The sequence below is a fragment of the Pleurodeles waltl genome, chromosome 4_1 (genome assembly GCF_031143425.1).
Source record: "Pleurodeles waltl isolate 20211129_DDA chromosome 4_1, aPleWal1.hap1.20221129, whole genome shotgun sequence".
Taxonomy (NCBI): Eukaryota; Metazoa; Chordata; class Amphibia; order Caudata; family Salamandridae; genus Pleurodeles; species Pleurodeles waltl.
In genome coordinates this window covers 713,046,178-713,065,907 of record NC_090442.1, presented here as the reverse complement: position 1 = coordinate 713,065,907, position 19,730 = coordinate 713,046,178, and positions in this window count along the sequence as shown.

The following is a 19,730-nucleotide window of genomic DNA, read 5'->3' as shown; positions in this document are numbered from 1 at the left end:
GTCACATATTAAACGGTAAGCACTCCTTATTTTTTTGTTTCCTATTGCAGAGTTGATTCAGACAGGACCCAAAATGCAGCTAATCCTACTGGCTTTGCTAATACTTGTTTTCTGTGTGCATAAATTGAATTTAGGTACCCAAAAGCAAGGCCAAATATAGTTTCCTAAATCAGACCACTCATCGCTCTGCAGTCCAGCTATTTTGATTAGTTTCATATGAGAGCTTCTCCGTCCACTACTTCATGTTGAGCTCAGCAAGATGCAACTGAAAACAGGAGTAACCTCATCCAAGTCCTAAAGGGTGAGAGGAAACAGCCACTAGCATACTAGGGCCAGAATGTGTAGTTTTCTTGAAGGCAAAAACGCATCAAAGCCATTTGCACATTTCATTCTTGCTTATCTAAGAATGGACCAAACATTACTCTCCCTAAATTTATCCTAAAGCATTACACCTACCTTTTGCACCATTGCAACATTTTCCTTAAATCTGAATTTGCACTCTTTTTGTAAACAAATAATAACAAACTAAGTCCAAGACTCAAGCTGCACCCTACTGATGATGCCGAAGTAGGGAGAAAACAGTCTAGGTTTGTTTGTGGTCCCTTCTAGAGGTGACTTCAGTTGGCAGTTTGGGACAGACTGTTCCTATGAGGGGCAGGGTCGGTACTAATTTGCATAGAGTGTGCCTTAGTCTAGTCTGGTGGGTGAAAACAAAAGATTGGAATGCAGCCCAGAGTGATTGCCAGCAGCTGTGTGAATAATTAAAACATTCCATCCATCACCTTGGTGTTGTAGTCTAATTTTAAAGCATAAAACCAAACAGCTGACAAAGAGATTAATAGTACACGCAGATTTCTTCAATATAATGACCAATTTGGGTAGCTGAGCCACTATAAGAATGGTACAATTTAAGGGACAAACTCATGAAAGTGATCCCGCCATGGGCCCTCATATTTGATTATATTTCCCAGGCACACATTTCCTTGCCACATACACTGCCCCTTTGAGGTGAGAAAAGTAGTCCATACCTCTAAGTCATTCAGCCACTGAGATGGCATTCTCATCCCTGAGGCTTACCTCCACCAGTATACAGGACCCAGCACCCCCCTTTTCCTCTTTGAGTCACAGAATTGCTATCATTAAGTTACGTTTGAGGGACTATCACATGCCCCTCACTAGTGTGTGCTGTATGCTCCCTAGTATGTTTGTTTCTTAGGCCATTCTCATGCTATGTGTAAGTTGTTCCCAATTACCATGCCGCACCTCAGAAAGGTTCCTCTCAATTTACCACAATTTCTCTAGGGTATAATAGCGCCTGCGAGGGTACTTGAACTTTATCAGACTTAGGGGTGTGAATATTGCAAACTCTCAGGGTAGTGGGGGCCATCTGACCTCTCTCCAGTTATGTTGTAATCCTAAGTGATCGCTGAGCCATACAAGGTGGTCTGGATATTGACCTCCAAAGATCGATATCATCTGGAGACTCTCTTTCTACCCAATTGTTCAGCTGTTACATTAGCTCCTAAAGGGAGCCTGGCAAGCTCCAATCAGTAGAGCTCCAAGGCATATCACAACTATAGACAATGCTAAAAGACGAAATTATGGAGAGTGAATTCCTCTCTTAGATTTTCTAAAGGTTTCATATGATCCTTTCCCCCCGCACATTCCCAGGTTTGGATATTCCAGTTAGGTCCCACACCCTAAATCTAAACAGACGTGCCACGTGGGCTAATGCCATAATGAGGTTTCCTAGTGGGCCTAACCCAGGCCCCGCAAAGCTCAGCAGCAACAATTCAAGATAACCTTACTAACTCGGCAGATTCTGGGGGATCACTGAGCCATAAAGAGGTCTTAGTAGATTGGATCCTTCAAATTAGCCCTGCTCCAATCTGAATGGCATAACTCCCCTGCTTTCAAATAGACGGTCACCGACAGGAGTGAGCTGGGATGCACAGTATAATTGCAGAGTGGATACACCCAAACACCTACCACAGACTGAATGGACAGAAGTGGCAAAGAATTCCCTAGCTTGCTTACTCACCCAGAGGAAGAAGCAGAGGAGTTAATTGGAAGGTATTGAAGAAAGACTTTGAAATGCCACAGAGGTAGGTCTGGAGTATGTAAAGCATCTTGGGTAGTGTTATCATTTTAAACAGAGCAGTTCTGCCCATGATCATAAGGGGAAGTGATCCCCATCCCTGCAAATCTTAATTAAACTTAGCAATTAAAGGTACAGTGTTAAGTTTCCTCAAGATGTGCATACCTACATTTGAAAGGGGTCAAGTGATCTTTAGTTTGGATTGACCAGCTGGAGCTAAGATTCCCCCTTGACATGGACAAGAATTGATGTGTCCAAATTAACTATGAGGCTGGATGCCAAGCCAATGTAATCTAAAATGCCCATTAACCTCTACCCTGCCTATGTGTGTTACTGAAGGAACAGAAGCACATTCTTAGCATAGTATGAAACACTGTCCTCAGTGCTGGCCTCACACTGGAAACCCTTTATCAGTCCATTCCTTCTGATCAACTCCTCTAAAGGCACTATGGACAACTAAAGAAACAACGGAGATGACTGGCTCAGCTGGTGGGTGCCTCTCTCAATAGGAACCTTCACCTGGGCCCAAGGGGAATCACATAGTACAAGTGAGAAAGCGTGCCCTCGAGGTTCATTTTCTCAAAATACCTGATCAAGAAATCTCAAATTGAGCAAATCAAACAATAGTGTTGGGTGCTTTGGGTTTGCATGAAGACATGTCCGTCTTAATGCATCAAGGATGTGATGAGTCTGGTCAATCAAGTTCCTAAGATTTTGGCCAGAATTTTGGCCTCTATATTGATAAGGGAAATAGGATGCTAGGAGGGATATTTATCTCCAATTTTTATTTTTTTAATATAACTGACCTGGTCACTCCCCGAAGACTTCATGGGAAAGTGCCAGTCTCTGTGGCCTTGTTAAAATAGGGAAAAAATAGTGTTGGGAATTTCTTAAAGAATTCAACTGGGAACCCATTTGGATCTGATCTTTATTCTTGGCTGCATCGCAGTCCTTGCCTTCGATAATTCTTTTGGAGTTAAGGTGTCAGTCTACTTTTGCATGGTCCAGACCTGAAAGGGATCAGACTTGAAGCTCCTGGATTGTAGGACGAGTTATTTCAGCCTCTGCAAGTGGCCAATCTCTAATGAGTTACAGGTAATAGCTCACACAAGATGTCAAGGCAGCTGGAGAAATCTCAGCATGCTAGCCCTTTGTATCGTACAGAATCAGTCCTATCCTAGAGGCAACTTACGGGTTGGCTAGTCAATAAAGCAGCTTTGCCACCTTGTCACCCGATTCATTGTCATGGTGCTCGAAGACCACCCATAAGAAACGGGCCTCATCACAATCCACCTCTCTTAATTGGATTTTAATAGTTTGGATCCTCCTGGGAGTTGCCCCTTCCTGTGTGGTTATGTATTTCGGCTAAAGGTCCAGGGCCTCCACTTCTAGAGCAGCCATACTGAATTCAAAAGTCTGTCATTGCTTTTCCCCTGACTACTGTTCTGTGGGCCTCCCACTGGGTATAGGCTGAGGAGACTGCCCCATGGCTGAGTTGGAAAAAGGCTGCTGCGACCTCACTTAGTAGGGCTCAGAATGCTTTCTCAGTCATCTACCGAGCCAAGCTCCACCTTGAGCAGCAAAAACACAATTCTACTGGTGAATAATCTGAGAGGCCCCGATGAAGGATATGTGCCTCTGTCACCCCTGAGAGACCAGTTACCAGGAGGAAGAGATAATCTTTTTTGCTGTTATTTAGTAGGTTTACTGACATGGTGTTTGTTGAAGTTGTGGTGCCACGTGGTTCCAATTAGTTGCACAGACGATAAGGCTTCCTGGTTTGCAAAGACATGTGAACAATGGAGAAGGGATTGCTGCACACAAACAGTACCAGTGCAAATGTGTAACTCTTGTGAGCTCATCTCTTGTGAGTAGGCCGCACTCCCTCGCTGCCCACCTTCCTGACGCCGTGGTGGGAATATGATATCCCTGCCATGAATACATGAGTGAGCTCATCCTCTAATCCCTTGTTTGCTACAGCTTTCTTCTGCTTGTTTATAAGAAATAATAAGTCTTAAGTACACAGGTCGGCCGCTGAGGCCTGCATGAGTCTCTCCAGTTGTAATTTAGGTTGTAAACAATATTACACAACACAGTGTGATGACGCTTCTTGTTTATCTTGGTCTCGCAATTTCTCTAGCGCTACATCCTAGTTTCCAAGCTACGCAGTGCTCAACAACACTAGTTTTCCTTTTCCCACATCCATTCATCTCTGTCCAAGCTGACAAACTATGGAATTAACTCGCAGTAAAGGTAGGGTTAATCACCTGGAATTTAGAAGGATGCGGAAAATGTGGCTCTTCCCACCTTGAACTTTGTAGTACACAATAGCGTAAGGATCTCACTATCATCCGGCAGTGGGAACTTAGTGTAACACCGAGAAACTAGATATACTCCGGACTACGACCTAAAAATGTCACTGTCCCAGAACAGTATATTTAATTTTACACATCATCATTAACCTGGGATATGAGGTACACCCTGCTTCAATCGCGCTCATCTACTCAGATCCGAACACTACCACTAAAATTCCAACTACGTTCAGTACTCATATAATCAGATGGATACAGCATTATAATTTACAAATAAATACAACAATAAACACATCTCCTTGTGCTTGTAACCCTTGGCATGTCAGTCCACATGAGCCTTCACCAAAACATGCATGATTTGCATAACACGCTTGTTTCATACCCCTGTTAACTGAATCCCTATTAGTCCAGATCTCCTTCTGTCATTTCTGCTGGTCCTTCAAAACTACATCCTACTGAGTACTTCCCCCCAAACTCACTGACAATCTTGGAGACAGAATAATGAAGGCAGATCGCTATATAACTAAAGCAAGTGCATCAATAACAAAAAATAACAACTAATGTTTATCTAGACTAGAAACTGCATGCAAACAATTGGTTTAGCAACTCTAATTGTGCTGCATAACATACAACTAACTGCAACACTTTAAACTAGCACTCTAAAGTAACTCTGTGCCCTATGGAGTAGTGGGGTACCTGCTTACAAAGCTTTAACACCTCGCTAGGGTTAGTGTTATAATTCTAAAACACAATACAACACGGCCTCATTATTATATGCAATGATCACCCTAAGTGGAGCTCAACTGGGAGGAGAAACTGACGGAGATACGCTTATGTTTCTAGACCAGTAAGGACATGACCAATGGAGACAGACGCTGTCTCAGAACAGTTTCTTCCTTGATTAATGTTTGTCTCACCTAAATCAGGACAGATGCTGTTGGTTCACTTCCTACTATTCCCTCTGGCAGACTAAAGATTCAATTTAGGTCTTTTAAAAACAAGCATGACCTGCAGTAAGAGCAGTGCCCATGGGACCTGTAAATTGATAACTCAAAACTCCAAACCTTGGTATTAGAGCCACATGAGGGGTTAGACTCACTTGTCATTCATGGATGTTCTCTGTTCTTGCCAACATGGAGCAGCTATATGGGACCTTCATACCTTAGTCACAAAGAGAGTTTCCATTGGATGAGATGTGATTTAGTTGTTCATGGTCAAACCAGGGGATTTGTTTTAATTCTGGCTACCCTCTCGAATAAATTGTGGGATCTCTTTCAGAGTGCCAAAAGTCACTGAAGTCCTGGCTAATCAACTGGATCCTACCATCACGTGGATACCCTCACGAGTGTAAAGAAGTGCTCTACAGATCTACTGATTGAATAATTGATTGACTGGGAAAAAACCATAGTGACAAGGTGGAGGTTTTCAGACAATTTACCCAGGTGGCTGGACCATTGAGTTTGTGTTCTGTTCATGAAGATCCTGTATGTGCTTGCTCTTTCACCGTCATGTTTGATTAGCTTAGAAGGCACTTTAGTCTCTGAATATCAAGTGTTTTTTTAGCTTACTCTGGAGTGGTTTGTGGTTTGTCATTCCATTATACTGAATTACCTTGTCAAAGTGAAGGGAGGCGCAACTTTATGAGGGCTTAGTACGTCTATATCACACCCATTAAGCTTTAAGCTTTGTGTCCAATGCACAAACCTCATTTTTTGACTGCATCAAGGTTTGAGCAGTGACTTAATATGGAAACCCAATGTCAACCTGCAAGGAAACCCAGTTTAAAAATCACCTGCAGTTGCAGCCTGCATCCACTCAACAGTCCTTTGCACCATTTCCTGTGCTTTTGAGAAAAACTATACCTGATATGAAACTTTTATATCCTTCATCGCCATAAACTCTGCTACTACCCGCAACACAGATTCCCCCAATCAGCATCTCAGGTGTGCATCATTTAAAACCTTAGCTCAAACCTGCTTTGCAGTTGTTTCCCGATTCTGCAATTCAATGCTTACTGACAAGTCATTTTCACCTAGGATTTTAGGGTGAAGCCTGCGAGAGCTTGCACTACCACAAGCGTCGCACTTGCGAGACACTAATGTTTACAAAAAGGACTTGGTGCTATCCCATTGCTTACCAGTTGTTGGCTGCAGCATCCCTCTCATTTGCAGCCACCCTAATTGGCCAGTGCTGGCTAAATGTCATTTCCGATCGAGAGACCAAGCACAGATTAATCAAACTTAATCTGTACTCCTCCGCTGCTCCCGATGGGATGGTACTATTTCTTCCCCCATCCCACTTGCCCTGCCTGCTGCTCTCTCCATAGCACTTTTTTTTAAGGCACAAATAATCAAGCTGTGAACAATTTAATATCTCCTCTTATAATTATATTTCCCTTGATAAACACTGCTCCCCCTCATGATAGACTAGAATAAGGTCACTATGAAATGCACTGCATCAATAAATCACTAATGACACTCTGTATGCAAAGCCTAGTTCAGAATTTTGCTTGTACACAACAAAACAGCAGAACAGATAGGAACAACACTGCTGTGGTGCTGAGCTCCCAGACAGGAGCTCTGTTGCTGCTGCTGTCCTCAAGCTACCCCAATCTACGCTACTCCAATCTACCACAATCTACCACAATCCACCCCACTCCACTCTACCTTAGTCTCCCTCCCTCCAATCTAACACAATCTACTGCACGCCAATCTACCCTACTCAAATTGACCCCCTCTGCCATACCCCAATCTACCCAACTTCAATCTACCTCACTCCAGTCTACCCCAATCTGTCCTAATCCAATCTACCCGACTCTACCCCACTCCACTCTAACCCAATCTACCTCATTCCAATCCACCAACTCCATCCTATCTCAATCTACCCAACTCCAATCTTCCCCACTCTAATTTACCCCTATCTACCCCACTCCAATCGACCCCATTATATCCAACTCCACCCTAAATAACCCCACCCCACTCTACTCCTCTGTTTCCCAATATACTCCACACCAACCACTATAATTTACCCCACTTTACACCAATCTAACCCATTCCACTGTACCCCAATCTACTCCACTCCAATCTAGACCAATCCAATCTACCACACTCCACTAAGATTTACCCCACTCTAATCTACCCCACTCTACCCCTCTCCACTCCACCCTAATCTTCCCCACTCTATCCCACCTCAATCTACCCCACTTTATTCTACCCTAATCTAGCCTACTTAACTCTACCCCACTCCACTCTACCCAATCCACCCCTCTCAACTATAATGTACCTCACTCTACCCCACTTCAATCTACCTCACTTTAATTTACCCCACCTTAATCAACCCCAATCTACCCTTCTGTACTCCACTTCATCATACCTCAATCTACCCCAGTCCACTCTATCCCAAGCTACCCCATTACAATCTACCCAAATCTAACACACTCTACCCCACTCCAGTCTTCCCCAGTATTCCCAACTCCAATCTACCCCACTCCACTACAATCTAATCAAATTTACCCCGCTCTACCCCAATTTACCTCACCACACTCCACTCTCTTTACCCCACTTCACTCCAAATGACCCCAATCAACTCTACTCCAATGTACCCCACTCTACCCCAATGGACCCCACTCCACTCTACCCCAATTTACCCTCTCAACTCTACAACAATCTGCCCCACTCCACTACAACCTACCCTACACTATCCCACTCCAATCTACCACACTCAAGTCAACCCCAATCTACCCCACTCCAGTCTATCGCAATCTACCCTGCTCCATTCCACCGCAATCTACTCTACTCCCATTGACTCCAATCTACCTCACTATACCGCACCGTAAACAATCCCAAAATACCCCACTCCACTCTACCCCACTCCAATCTACTCCAGTTTACCCAAATCTACCCATTCCACTCTACCACAATCTACCTCACTCATCTCTACCCCTCTCAAATCTACCCCAGTCCACTTCACTCCACCTCAATCTACCCCACTCCACTTTACCCTAATCTACCCTACATTACTACAATCTACCTCACTCTTTTCTAACCCTCTCTACCCCACTTGACTGCACCCTAATATTTCCCACTCTACCCCACTCCATCCCACATCAGTCTATCCCATTTTACACTGCCCTAATCTACCCCACTTCACTCTACCCCATCTACCCCACTCCACCCTAATCTACACCACTCCTCTTTACCCCAGTCTCCCCCACTACACTCTACCCCACTCTGATCTACCTGAATCCACCAATTCCAATCTACCCCACTCCAATCCACTCCAACCTACCCTAATGTACCCCACTCCAATCTACCTAACTCTACTCAATTTCAATCTACCCCTCTCCACCCCATTCTGTCCCACTCCACTGTATCCCAATCTACTCCACTCTGTCCCACTCCACGCTACCCAACTTCGGTCCACTACAATCTACACCAATCTACCCCACTCCAATCTACCCTACTCTACCCCACTCCACTCTACCCCAATCTACCCACCCCCTCCACCCCAATCTACTCCACTGCCTTCCGTGACCTACTCCACTACAATAAACTGTAATCTACCTCACTCCACTCTATCCCAATCTACCCCACTACAATCTACCTCAATCTACCCCACTTCATTCCACTAGAATCAACCCCAATCTACCTCACTCTACCCTAATCTATCTCACTCAACTCTACCCTAATTTACCCCACTCCATTCTGATTTACCCCACTCCACTTCAGCCCAATCTACCCCACTCCTATCTACCCTAATCCACTCGGTCCAATCTACCCCACTCTATCAAATTATATCCCTCTACAATCTATCCCTCTCTATCCCACTCCACTTTACCCCACTTCACTCTACCACTATGTACACCAATCTATCCTACTATAATCTACCCCACTCTCTCCCACTCCACTCTATCAAATCTACTCCACCCCACTCTGCCCCAATCTACCCCACTCCAGTCTTCCCCAGTCTATCCAACTCCACTACAATCTACCCTGATCTACCCCACTTCAATGTACCCTACTCCATGCTACCCTAATCCACTCCACTCTACCCCAGTCAACCTCACTCCATCCTACCCAATCTACCCCATACTACCCACCCAAGATACCACAATCTAACCCACCCTGCTCTGCCGCTATCTGCCTCACTCTTCCCAATCTACCTCACCCCAATCTGCACCACTCAACTCTACCCCACTCAAATCCACCCCACAGAATCTACCCCACTCTATCCCACTCCACCCCAATCTGCTCCAATCCACCCCACTAGAATCTACCCCAATCCACCCTACTCCAATCTACCCCACTCCAATGCACTACAATCTACTCTAATATACCCCAATCTACTCCACTCTACCCCACTCTATCTCAATCTACCCAAATCTGCCTACCCCACTCCACTACAATCCACCCAATCTACCCCACTCTACCCCAATCTAACCCACTCCAATCTACCCCCTAGCACAATGTACCCCAATCTATCACACTCGCCCCAGTCTACCCAACTCCATCCCAATCTACCACACTATACCGCACTTCACGCTACCCTAATCAACCTCACTCCATTCCACCCCATTCTATTTTATTGCAATCTAACCCAATCTACTCCACTCCAAATTAACCCCAGTCTACCCCATAGCAGTCCACCCATTCCACCCTACCCCACCCCAGTATTTTTTATCCATGCTGAACAGCAGCCACATTGGTGTACAACATATCTAAAACATATTGCCTAAGCCAATAGCTCTTGCGCAGATGAGAGCTATTGGCTTTGCCAATGCTTGTTATCCTTATGAAGACTGGGTGTAGAGAGAAGAGGATCTGGGCAGAAAGTAGCAGTGACATATAGTGGTGTAACTCAACATGATGGGCCCCTAGCTGCAGAATAGGAAAAGAGGCCCCGGAGTCTACCATATTGCGCAGGTATACATTTTCTGTGGGCTGCTTGGGAACTCCCTGAAGGACTGGTGGCCCACTGGCTTCCGTGCACCCCAGGGGCTACAGGGACCTGCATTACGCCCCTGGGGATAGGAAGTTAAAATAGGGGCAAGATATGCTTGTATGCAGCTTACAGGGAAGGGTGGGAGTCAAGAAGTGTGGCATAGCTGCAGGTGGGCACAGGGATGGTGTTGATGAGATAGTGGGAACTCACCATGAGTGGTACAGCAAACAAGCATTTACACTGTGACAAGGTGCTGCTTAAAGGGGTGGAACTCTTGCTCCCTTCATGTTTAATGGATCTCCCCTTTCTTGGCTGAGAAGACCCCTCTGACCCAATGTGAATTCTCCATGTTAATGCTTCAAGTTAAGAAAGGCTAGCTATGACTGGCATGATTGAAGTTCTATCCTAGGCTATTGACAGGTTGAATCAGGATGAAGGCCATGAGGAAATAGTGCACGATGGGCCAGGCTCATAATGCCGTTGTACACTGGAAAATCCTCGAGGTCGCCAATGTAATTATTTCTCTTTAAGCAAAATTAAATTGGATAATGCAGTGCTAACGCTGAACACCCGCTGCACTTAAGACAGATAGTCCTTCTTCTAGGTCTGTTCAAGACTTTACACCTTTAGAAAATACAGGCATGTGAACTCCGGCTGGCCAGTTGGGCTAGCAGTGTCTGTCGTTAGGTTTCCACTTGTATTAGCAGCCCTCATAGTACAGACACACATCTCTAAGAAACTTTGCAGAGATTGAATATACCCACTTCTACTCTTCCCTCTCACACACACAAGGCCAAGAATAAACAAAGGACTGGATGGCTCTTACGTGGTGCAGAGAGCCTTTTAAATGTAAGGCTATTTTAATAAGTGTTGCCATTTCAATGGCAGCGAAGGTTGGGAAATACCCCACAACCCTTTCCCATCCTCCCAAACCCCCAATTCTAACTGACTAAGCCATGCCCCTGAGCTCAGATCTAAGTTCAGGCATGTGGGAGGTTTGGTGCCAGACTGACAACCCCAGCTTCCTCCTGAGCCAAGGCTGTCAGGAGTCAAGCTGCATCCCAAGGAGGAGACTAACTGTAAGGTTCATTTTAAATCTTTAAGCTACATCATCCCATCCAGGGCCAGCCAGAAGAGCACAAAGGAACAGAAAGATATGTATTTCCGGAGCAGAACATTCCCTATTTTGTCATTTACTCTCATCGCTGAATCAAGCATGTACAACATGCTATCGCTCTCGAAAACGGACTTGTTCACACGAACTACCACCTGGCATTTATGACATGCATGCCATGAGATGAACCAGACAGAGAAAATCACACATCAGCTCTCAGACCCACGCCAGCTTCACTCTGCCCAATGATATACAGATTTCAAATACCGCTACTGATGAGCAGTCCACCAGTGCCAAGGCAAACAAATAACACTAGCTCCTCCACAGGACTTCGGGGTTCCTGTTCGGCCCAATACCCTTTAATATCTCTGAAATATGGGAGTCTCAGGGTTCCCTCCCCATGTTCTGCTTGGAGGCCCCATCGCTCCCCCTGACCTCCCTGAGCCCATCCTGCAGAGGCAGGACTCAGTCATGACTCAAGTACCAGCGTCATCCAGCTCAGTGCTCAGCAACAGGTCCAAACAAACAAGCATCCACCACCTGCACCCGGAGACCCTTCCGACTACCAGAGAGGAGCATACGGCGAACTCCCCCGCATTACATAAACCCTTCCCAAATACTACATCAGAAACGCAAACAACTAGGCGTCTTCACACGGACCAGTAGTTGCTATCACTGACTGCCTCGAAAAATGAAGTCAAGAGCAAAAAAAAATACTTTTAAATTTAAATACAGCTTTCAACCCAAAGGCTGTTTTCAAAAGCTAACGCTTTTTTTCTTTCAGGATGCATGACTAATCCGGGGGGCATCCACTGACGGGATCCTCTAGATTTGTCTTTAAAGAAATTCATAAGAGGGCCAAAAATACATGTTAGGGTATGGCTCCAAGAAAAAACATTTGGAACTGGTTAAATGAAATGCCTTGACATGGCGCAGTGCTTTTCGGACCCAGCTTGTCTATAACTATTGAAGACTCTGGGCTCGGTGACAGTCAGACACAATACTATGTGTGATACGCACCATCACGTCCAGGGCAGCAACACAGGGTGAGGTTTTAAGAAACACTAGATCATTGCTAGGGTCGGGCATCAAGCAGCCTTTGAGGCCTATCCGTTTAGCAGTCTTGCAAAGGCGATAACTCACTTTTGATAAATTTCTTCACGTCACCTACAAAATCTGCCGACAGGAAGCAAGCTTTTTCATAAAATGTAAGGAAAGTATTACATTGCCGACAAACCTTTTGTTTGAAAAAATAACCAGAAATTGGACTGGAATCTGCCAGTGGGTAGCTTTATATCCTTGCTAAATTATTCGAAACAGGCTTTGGGAGAGGTTTGAGGGGTGCCCATGCCACGACTGCCCACCAAAAACTGATTTGCTTCAGCCGCTTATATGTCAAGTAATACATCTGTCCAACACAATGACTCTTATTGTACCAGACGGATCTGGATGGACATATGAGTTCCCACGTTAGAATATGAAACCCAGGAGGGTGCATGTCAATAGTCATACACTTGTGAGGGAGGTCTGTAGGACCAACATACAATGAAAGCCAAAGAAATATTGAAAATGGTGTCACATTCGCTTTTGTTTCATTCTAGTGTGTCACAGAAAACAAGGATGTTAAATGCTTGATTGGCAGTGCAGTTCTGGGTTGATCGTACGCCATGTTCAAGAAGGTCCTTGTGGAACCCTGATGTTCCCATACATTAGTCATCAAATCACGACCAGCGCCTGGCTGCATGGACTGATGATCTTCTCCACCACAATTTGTTGACTAACACATTCGCAACGGAATGAGTATAACTTGTGCCTCAACATGCCCCAGTGATCATGGGCACGGGCACCAGTTCCTGCAGGCAAGCTTCCTCTGGACATGCCGCAGTATTTAACTTTAGATGACGAAATTGATGTCGAAACAGAATTGATGAGACACAGAAGTGACAAAGCTCAGTCTATTTTCTTTCCTTTCTACGTGGGTGGATTTCATGCCAAGAAAGGCTGCAGGTCCTGATATGCACGCGAATGCAGGCTCAACCACGCCTACTTCTTTAAATATTTGGCAATCTTTCCAAGATGAACTATTTTAAAAATATTGATACAATAGTCCAGTCCAAGGCTTTCCGAGCCAAGGAAACCATGCCTTTAAATTAGGGTCAGGTTCAGCCCTAAAAGGCACTCACCACACCCCGAATTTCAGGAGCCTTTGGGTTGTTTTTGGCCATGGCAAAATTCAAACTTGCCACATACAAATTGAAAGAAAATTATTGTTTGTGTTTAATCAGTGCTAATAACATTCTCAGAATCGTCTCCTGTCCCAGATTGGGATTATGTAGTTACAAAGAAAATTCGATGAAGACATTCTCTATAGCAAAACTTTAATGGAGAAAAGTGTGATGCATGCATTCATAACTTACAATATAAATAATACCATAGCAACTGTACAGTGTCCACTTCTAGCATTTAATAAAGAGTACATGTTTCAAAAAGAGCTAAAATAAGGAGTAAAGGTAAAGTTAGGTTTCAATTTGGCGTGATGGCCGGAATTAAAGGGGCATGGGCATCAAGTGAAAAGTAAAATGCTTGTCCTCTCACCCAATCTTACTTCTTCAACAAAGACCAATAATAAGTGTTCTGGAATGTCTATTTGATGATGGCTGTTGGGTTGTAACATCTATTGTGACATCATTTATGAAATGGCCCATTTGGGAATGGTTTTTTTGGGTGATGAAAAATTTTTCTCCATAATGGCATTCATTTGTTCTTCCTTATGACAGTACGTTGTAATTTTAACTACAATCTTTGTCAGTCAGATTTATTTAAAGAGTGTCCTTCTTGACTGTATTTCTATTTCTATTATCCATTTCTCTCCTTAATAACACAGATTCCTGCATCAAGGTGAGAAGCACAGATGCTGGGGAAGCAGACCTGCCCATAAAAGGTTAAATTCTCTTGAACCATCATGCACTTCACTTCTAGATCATATAGATTTGTTTTCACGGTAGAGCACACAAGTACTCCATCCCTGTTATAATCTGTTTTTGGGCTTTTAACCACGCCCATGTCACGCCTGTCACTTTCATTGGTTCCTGGGCTTGATTTTTAAAATCCGTTTGATTTCATTAGTGAAAGGCATGAATGCTTCATGCCTTTTCTGGTGTTTAGCCCTCCTCAAGCGCACCGGCCAACTACTGAAAACGTGTGAGGTGCCATGTTTTCAGCATGGTTCCCGGACTACTTTATCATTTTATTTTCCATGCAGCGCTCAGTTTTTTGTTTTTCAATTTCAGCGTGATATAGTGCGATCGTTCTAATTTTTTTCCATTCAATTTGTGTGGCAAGAAAAGTCTGGTTAGGAGTTTATAGCGCTAATAGCTCTAACTCGAGCAAATGCGAGACCCGTTGCATTGCAAATGCTTGTTTTCTCTGTAGTCAAACCAATCACTCCTTCACATTTGCAGAAATGCAACACAATATAGATATGGTGCGGTCCCATTAACTTTATAAAGGCAAAATATTTATAGCAAACTTGTTGGAAATTAGCATTTTCCTGGAGGGTTTACCAACAGAGACATAGGGGGTGATTACGACCTCGGCGGTCTTTTGAAAAGACCGGCGAGGCCGCGGGAGACAGAATACCGCCATTGCCGGCGGTATTCCTGTCTCCCTATTATGACATTTCCACTGGGCCAGCGGACAGTAACAGTGTTACCGTCCGCTGGCCCAGCGGAAATGTCACATCAACATTGCAGCTGGTTAGTAATAGAGCCGGCGGCAATGCTGATGTGCAGCGGGTGCAGTAGCACCCGTCGCGCATTTCAGTGCCCGAAATTCGGGCAGTGAAATGCGCGACGGGGCTATGCCTGGGGGCCCCTGCACTGCCCACATGGGCAGTACCGGGGCCCCCAGGGGCACCCCAAGTCCCCTTACCGCCGGCCTTTCAATGGCTGTGTGTACCGCCATGGACAGGCCAGCGGTCGGGGACTCATAATCCCCAGGGATTATGACCGCCAGGCGGAATCCTGGCGGGAAAATGGAGGTGCCGGCGGTATGGCCGTGGCAATTCCGCCACGGTCATAATTGCTGGCGGAACACCGACAGCCTGTTGGCGGTGTTACCGCCAACATACCGCCGGCCGCCAGGGTCGTAATGACCCCCCTAGTTATTTCACTTTTACTGCTTCTTTGAATTTGTTTTTTACACATTGTGAATTTTGTCTGGCAGGATACTCAAAATGGATGCTGATTTGTCTCACTCAAACAATATGCCAAAACAGACTGAAAAGAGAGGCATGTTACCCACAGCCTTCCGAGAAGCCTCCATAAAAATAGGAAGAGGAAAGAACTCTTCGTTTTGCAAAGACTGAGTTAATAAAACAAGGGAATGAAGAGAAGTTTAGGACTGGGCCCTAGGTTAGTCAACATGAACTTACATTTGGATGACTTGAGAAGTGACGGGTGTCAGGGAAGGATGTGCGCTCTTCTAAAAGCCTCTCATGAATGGCAAGTGGGCAACGGGTTACATTACTTTCTCATTGCCAATGCCCCAGCACCCGCTGGACCCTGAATAAGGCTCACTGAAAGGCAGGGGGCACTACTTCATGCTGCCAGGGAGGACATTAGCCTCCAGAACTCTCCAACCGCCAACCTTATGGCAGCTGGAGGTGTTTCAGCTTGTGGTGCATGTGTGCTACATTGGAAGGAATAAACTTTATACAAATAATTCATAGCATAACACATAATGGTAGAGATTGCCAGAATAGTTGGGCACCCAGATTGTGTACACATTCAGGAAGTGCCCACACGCACAGGTCGCCTAGTAATTGGTTAACTATGTACCCAACGTGTTAGAAATGGTTCTACTCATTCTGCTTCACAGCCGTTCAGTGAAACAGTCCGCGGCCAGTAATGCTCTTGAAACATATCAGAAAAACAGACAAAATTATTATTATGGTAACCAAGTTGGGATACATGACCCTTCAAATCCAAGATGGTGGCGAAGAGCAGAATAATGGAGCATATATCTAACTTTAGTAAAAAGAAAGTGAAGATTTTTTAAAGACGCAAGGGCAAGTAGTGCAAAGTCTGAGATTCATCTTCTAATAGAATGGCTGGTTTTTCCTTAGCATCAAGGCATTTTTTAAGTTGCTCACAGCAAAAGAGCAAAATGATGTAATTATCAGAAAAGAATGAGAACTAGAATCTTTTAAACCCTTAAGATGCCCATTCACTATTTCACCTCTCAATCAGACTTTAGACCTCAACATTGTACAGTGTCAGGTCTTTTGGATGTTTCTGAATCCACAAAAAATAATTCTAGATAAGGGTCGGAAAGCCAATGCTTGTAGATCGGTTTCCAATTTTTGACACTGTGTCACTTGTTTTGCTTTCAAAGCGTCTTGTCAAGCTTGGAATTGGTGGCTTCGCTTTGCGTTAGTTTCAATCATTCATTGCCAATAGGAAAAACAGGCAGTCACTGCTGCTTATTTTAGCTCAATGGACAAAATGCTTATATACTGGGTGCCTCGTGGTTCATCTCTTAGCCCGATGCTGTTTAATGTTCATTTGACCAAGCTGGTCTCCCTCATTGAGTCTTTCGGGATCACTGTTATTTCTTACGCAGATGAAACCCAACTGATTTTATCCCTGGATAAAAAAAATCCTTAGGCTCTGAAATGTATTTTAAAACTTGTCTAACCAAAGCCATTTGCTGGATGGAATGAAACCACCTAAAGTGCAACTCAGATAAAATGGAAATCCCTCTATGTGGCATAAATAACACATTTTCCGCCTCGGATTGGTGGCGTGATGGACTTGCTAACTTGCAACCTCTCCTGGTAGCAAGGAATTTCAGATTCAATTTAATAGGTACTTGTCCTACCACCCACAACTTGTATCAATGTCTGGAACCTAAATAATTGATGATGGCAAGTTTTTATTTAGGATTAACTAAATATGTAATAAAAAAAAACTGCAGTGGGTCAAAATGCTGCTGCAAGACTGTTGCTCAAATGATCCCATCAGGATTCCATATCTGACTGCCTGAGGCAACTCTACTGGCTGCCTGAACAGAAAGGTATATTGTTTAAATCTTTGATCACGCTCTTTGGAGCCTTCATCAATGTGGTCCAAAGTTCCTCACTGACACTGATAGAGTTACCCATTATGTCACCCAGAGAACCTTAGGTTCCATCCTCACAAATCTTCTGTGCAACCCCAATTTCAGACTGATCACTAGAGGAGGGAGATCTCGGTTTTAGCAGCTAGAGCCTGAAACCAGCTCCTGTGTACCTTGAGGCAGGAAGCATATGAACACACCTTCAAGAAGCAATTATAGACCTGTCAGTTTTCCTAACAGACGGTGCTATCCGCCTGTCTCCCATTTCAGGTTTTTACTGGAAGTGCATTGATTTCATGCACTTTACTTAGTCTCGGCCAGCGCTAGGATGCCCCTTGGGGCAGCAGTGCACTTAATAAACTCTGATTTCATCTCATTCAGCCTATCCAGCTGCCTTCAGTCACTCCACAGGCCATGGATGTCTTTACTCTCGAAATCACAGATCGCACACTCATCCAAATAATGTAATCTGCTTCCAGCAGGCAAAGCAGTGTGTTCTATGCTCATAAGATATTGGAAACCATTACCAGTGTTTTATTGGAGAACCAACCAGACGAAAATAAATGCATAATACACCAAACAAATATTTAGGTAATATATAAAGAAACTTTCTGCACAAACTTTGAAGCCTAGAAGACCTGCTCCGTGCGATGGAAAATAATAAAAATAAATATATTCTCAACTATATATCGACCCAGTCAGTTCATTTCAATTGCATAAGCAAGTCTTTGATCATTGCAAACATCCAAAGGTGTCGGATGCCATTACAAGCCTGAGTGTGCAGCAACACCGACAAGTTTCTTCAGGCTACATACATCCCTTTGAAGTCCCCATAATAACATCCTGCAAGATCTTTAAAAAATGTAAGACCCATTAACTATTTGTCAATGTTGAAATAATAAACTTGACCCCTTACGTAGATCTTCCCTGTTGGTCATTTCACAGGCCGTGCCATGTTTTAGTGAGATCCACTTTAGGTTAAATATAGGGTTACTTGCCAGGAGCTCAACAACAGAAGCATCCTGTTGATGTGAAACAGTGAAGTGTGCTTTGGCGACAGAGGCTGTCCTGATTCAGATGCTCTTTAACAGGTGACATACCAGAGGATCACACTCCAAGACAGAGCCTGTAATCGGGTGGTGATCAGCCAGATCAGAAGACAATGATATTTCTATACTCCTACCCCTCTTGCAACAAAAGGTTAACTATATCCTTCACACGTTCGTCAGTCGGGTCTAAGGGCCCAATGTACAAAGCCATTCTTGGGTCGCAAGCCCTGCAATTAATAATATCGAAGGGTTTGCAATCACAAAAAAGTGCTTTTCTTAATGTGCAAAAGCCCTTTCAGGAGTCCCAAAATTGTTTCTGAATCTTAAAAGGGCTTTTGCTATTATTTACGATTCATAAAAGGAGTGTACTAAGGGAGTACCTCTTCTATTGACGATTTGGAAATAATCTGTCAATAGTCTGTGACTGCAGCTGCAGTCGAAAAGTATTGATGAGTTAAAGACTTCCAAGTTGGAGTGGTAACTGATTTGAAAACAGAAGGCAAAGGTGCTGGAATAGGTCAATTTGGGCTCCACCCTTTTAAACGTCGATAATTATGTAATTATGTATTGATATTTGACATTATACTCAGTGTGCCTTAATTTCATTAACATGCGTGAAACATTTAAACGTATTAATGAACTGTAACCATTATAGAGGTTAGAAATGTAAACACGAATACACTAATGGTTGGTTAAACATGTAATCATAACATTTTTATTCATGTTTTGCATTTATTTTGAAAGTTACATTCCTGTATGCATAAACATGTATTCAAGCTTATATTAAATGCTACTTTAATTTAGCTAAATGCATTTCATTTTGAGGCCTACAATTCAGCTACGCCAGGGTGTTCTTTCTTTCTTTACAGGCGTCTTATCATGATCCTTGTTAGCTAGAGAAAAGAGTATTGTTTGTATTAGACTTCTTAGAGTGAGGCCTGAAGAGACTAACGTGGTAAACCGTGAAGACTAAATGGTGAGAAGAAGCCTCCTGTTCATCATGTACCAGGACGAAGATGTTCAAGATTGCAGTTACTGTTTCAGTTTCGATGCAATGGGAAACCCAAGGGATTTTGCAAATGTTCATCACGAGTAATGAA